We start from the raw sequence: 4,578 nt of genomic DNA on the forward strand, positions 1-4,578 counted from the left end.
TTTTTTTTAACCAAAATTAACACTGGCTCAGAGCACATTCCTGAGCCTAAAATGTGTTCCTGGGTGATATGGCTCAGAGCAGATGCCAGTTCCTCTTTGAGAAACGTTGTGGGCTTCAGTGTTTGTATGGAGGTTGTTTTTCTTTTTCCTTCATTTCCTTCCTCCCTCCCACCCTCCTCCCCTCTTTCATCCACCCCATCTCTCCCCCACTTCACCAGAAAGAACCATAAAAATAAATAAATAGCTAAAGTAGATAAAAGCAAGCCTGAACAGTGCAAAAAGAAAAATATGTCTTTTTTCTTCCATTAAAAACGTGGGGTTTTGCCCAGACTCCCCAGCACGGTCAAGTCAGAGCTGGCAGGACGTTCCCCTCTTGCAATGGGTGAGCTATTTCCTTGGCCGGTTATTCAGTGGCAGTCACTTGGCAGAAGGGTTGTGCAAGGTCTGGGAAGCATGGAGAAGGACAAGGGACATCCAGAACCACCACCCCCCAGAGGAATTTAATGAAACAGTGTCCAATTGGACTGTGTAATAACCAATGCTCAGAGGGAGCTGGCACCCAGCTGCCATCATGCAGTAGAGCGTGGCTGCCCCAACGTGTTCTATGGGGCCTTCACCCCACCCTGTGCTTTATTACATGGCTCAAAGAGGTCCCACAAGAGCTGGTCGGTGGTCCCTGACATCGGTATTGTGTCTGTGACCCTTCAACCACCCTAGGGCTATGCTACTCTCTTCATTTTCCTCTCAGATAACAAAATCATTGGGTTGAAAGGGACCTTAAAGGCCACCTAATCCATCCCTCTACCATGAGCAGGGACACTTGCCACTAGGCCTCAAAGCCACATCCAGCTCAGCTTTGAATATTTCCGTTGATGGAACACCCGCAACTTCCCCAAGGAACCTGTTCCATTCCCTCACCACCCTCATTGTGACAGATTTCCTTACATCCAATGTAAATCTACCCTCATTCATTTTTAAACTGTTGCTGCTGCTCCTCTGCCCACCAGGTAAAGGAGGCTGGTGGGGCCAATGGCTCTGGGGCTCTGGCTGTGTGTTCATGTCAGCCTGGCCCCTTGCCTCTGCTCTTCCCTAATACTGCTGGAAGAGCAGGAGATGCTCAGACAGCAAGGAGGGAGCTGACTTTTGCTTGGATATTCCCTCCTGCCCAGAGATATCAAGTGGAATGAATAATTCACTATCTGATCATCTCTAATCTTCATCCCACGAAATCAGCAGCAAGCTGGGAGTGTTTTGAAGCCTCCAGCTGCATTTGCTGATAAGACACAAGGCTGGAGAGATTGGAAGCCCATAAAAATGATAATCTCAGGCTTCAGCGTAACTCGGTGGAAAGGGTTTCTCCTGTCCTTTCATTAAGGATGGATTTCATGATCTTCCTTAAATAACAACATGCCTTCTTACGAGGAATCTCCAGCCTGAAAACCTATTGCATCGCCGTAAGGAAGCAGGAGACCAATAAGGGAGAGAAAAGCAGCAGGACCGTGGGTTGTGGCAAGTCCATATAGAGCAAAAGGCATCTGCCTCTGTAGGCTGGGAGGAAAGTAAATAAGTGATGAGAGGCAGTTCCTGAGCACAGAGGAAACCTCTGGGCATTAGGTATCCCAGGGCATTTCCAGTCTCCTTAAATGTTTTCCCAGTTGCACCATTTTGTGAGTGGGAGCGAAGGGCATTAGCACTGTGCCATGCTGCTGACCACTACACCAGCCATGAACCCAACAACTGAGCAAAGCTCCACCATGTCCTACACCTCCTCGGCATGATGGGAAACAGCACATCTCATTTTAGTCAGGCTTGGCACAGCATCCTCCCCTCCATCCCCACATTCCCTGAGTCTGGCTATTGCCTGGGAGAAGAACAGAAAGGAACAAAGCCAGCTCATCAGCCATTCCTATGTCAATCACTACCAACATGACCAGGAGGAAAAGAAAGGAAGAGTTGGCTGCTTGGTGGGTGTGGATGATTTCAGGAAATAATTATCCCAAATGCCAGAATAGGAGAAAATTGAAAGTGTAAACTATAATCAGATGTTAAGTTGCTTTTCTTCTGTTAATTGAAATAATGTTTTCTCTGCTACCCACCACTCTACCCCTTTCAGATGCTAATCCCTATCAAACACGGCCTTACAATTACAAATTCATAGGCATCTTTCCCAGGAGCAGAAATTGCTTTGCCCTGTAACCTCTAAGATGAGGTCTTAATAGGAATTCACGAGCAGTCTCTGGTAAAGCTTCATTAGCCGGAGAGAATAGGCAAGGGCAAGTTGCTGTGCTCCCTAACCACTCTAGGGAAAAATTAATTTAAATTACTTTGTAAAGTAACAAGGACAGATAATGTGTTTCCTTCTTGGATTATTGTTTTCCAACACCCTAATGCGCTCATAGATTAGGTTACTTTGCCTGTCTTGATGGTGGTCCATACTAACTTGTGGGGTACGGAGAGCTGCATCCCTCAGAAGGAGAAACACCAAGAATGCCTCTGGGGAGAAGTGAGTGGAGAAGAGGTGCAGATCCGGCTGGTGTCACCATGGGATTACTGGGGATGCTGGGGCAGATGGCAAACATCGCCAGCAAAACGTCAGTTCAACCTAAGAGACCTGTCCGTGGAAGGTGGACATGGCTCTCCCTGTTCACTGCAGGGGAGTTGGACCAGGTGACCTTTAAGGGCTCCTTCCAACTGAAACGATTTATAAAGATGACAGCTGAGCATTTCCCTGATGAAAGGAATTCTCCTGGGTTTGGACAGCTTTGGATTTGCTTCCAGCAGGCTGCAAACCTGAGCAGTGCTCCCGAAGTGCTCAGCATCACAGCAAACCTCTGCCAGCAGCCACCATCCCTCAGTTTGACCAACTGAAACCAAAAAGGCACTAAAATGTGCTAAAAATAAACACTTTCACCCACGGATGTTGTGACTTTTCATCTGCCCCAGTCCCTGTTGAGTGTCCCCAAGGGGACTTACAGCTTTCTTCTCCCAGCACCAGGTGTATCATTCCCTGGATGCTCTCATGATGCCTCTGAGCCCTACTTGCTGGCCACGTTTTGTGTTTTCATGGAAATCTGCAGCGTGTGGGAGCACCGAGAAGGAGACATGGGTAGATGCTGTGATAAGAGGCTTGGCAGCGGGGCCGTGGCTCCCCCCACCCTCCACACTCACTGCGGGATTTCAGTGGGTTATTAACCCAGGAGCTGGCGTGCAGAACGGGCCAGACTGGCAAAATCGTCAGGGGACTCCGGGATCATTCAATAAAGACACAAAGGGTTCAAAGGGCTTTTCGGCAACTGGAGAGCGACAAACAGTGCTGATCATCCGAGCTGATTACATAGGTTCCCAACTGCCCCAGGAGTCCTAGGAGACCACGCTGAAGCTGGAAAGATTTATGAGGAGCTACCTGAATTGGGGAGAGAAGGCATTCATTTCGTTCCTGGCTTCGGAAAGGGGATCGCTGCTTTTTATTTCAGAGCAGAGAAAGGAGGCTGGAGGGACGTGCATCGAGACAGAGGGAGAGATAGGCGGGTAGATAGAGGGATGGATGGACGTCTCCCAGGCCAGCTGATCATTGTGCTGCCCCAGTTACCCTGGGGAAGGCGAAGCACCCTTGAAACACGGGGTCCGAGCTGCCAGAGCCCTGCCGGCTGCCTCCAGCCCTATTTATTCCCTCCACCATCAGCGTGCTGTCAGGTGGCATCTCTCTTCTCCCTCCCAGCCCCACAGATTCTGCCTGGCATCTGAAGGGAAAAATAACGGGGCCGTCGGCATCGAGCGAAACGCTCCTAATAACCTCCACTTCTTTTCAATGAGCTCCAGTTGTTGCTCGACAAGTGTTCTCCAACCCCGGCGAGTGCCAGACAAAAGCTCCCCTCTCCTCCTCTGTGTCGGCTCAACAGCCGCATTATTTCCTCAGCCCGCATCTGCCGGGTGGCAGCCGTGATTTCCATAACACAGGGCAGGGTTTGGCCCGCCTGCTTCGCCTCTGGGTTCTGCAGCATTCGGCTGGCTGCAAAATTTAAAAGGAAAATAATAATAATAATAATAATAATAATAATGAAGTCGCTGTTCTGGCTGTGACCCAAGCAAACAGGTGCAGGTAGTGGGGGGAATGGGGGAAATGGCAGCACCTTCCACCTCAAGTGCAGCCCTGTATGGGGCTGAAGTATGAAAAGTGAAAGCTCCTGGGGGTGTCTTTGCCGTTTTCAATGGGTGTGAAGAAATGGGGAGCCTGGGGAAGGGAGGGGGTGGAAAAAGGGAAAGAGGGGAGGGGAGGGGAGGAAAATTAAAATAGGGAAGAGAAAGAGAAAAAGGGGAAAAAGGAAAGGAAATGGAGAAAAATGGAAAATTGAAAAGGAGAAAAGGAATAAGGGAATGAGGAAAAATGAGAAAAGGAAGAAGGGAAAGGGAGAAGGAAGAAGGGGAAAAGGCTAAGGAGGAAGGGAAAGGGGTAAAAGAGAATGGGAAAAAGAAAAATGGAAACGGGGAAAGAGGAAAGAAAGGGATGAGACGAGCCCTTAAGATACCGGGCAGTGCAGGCAGCCCCCGCCCCGCTCGGCCCGGGCCGTGGCTGCTGCC

Source organism: Meleagris gallopavo, chromosome 10 (genome assembly GCF_000146605.3).
Source record: "Meleagris gallopavo isolate NT-WF06-2002-E0010 breed Aviagen turkey brand Nicholas breeding stock chromosome 10, Turkey_5.1, whole genome shotgun sequence".
NCBI classification, from domain to species: Eukaryota; Metazoa; Chordata; class Aves; order Galliformes; family Phasianidae; genus Meleagris; species Meleagris gallopavo.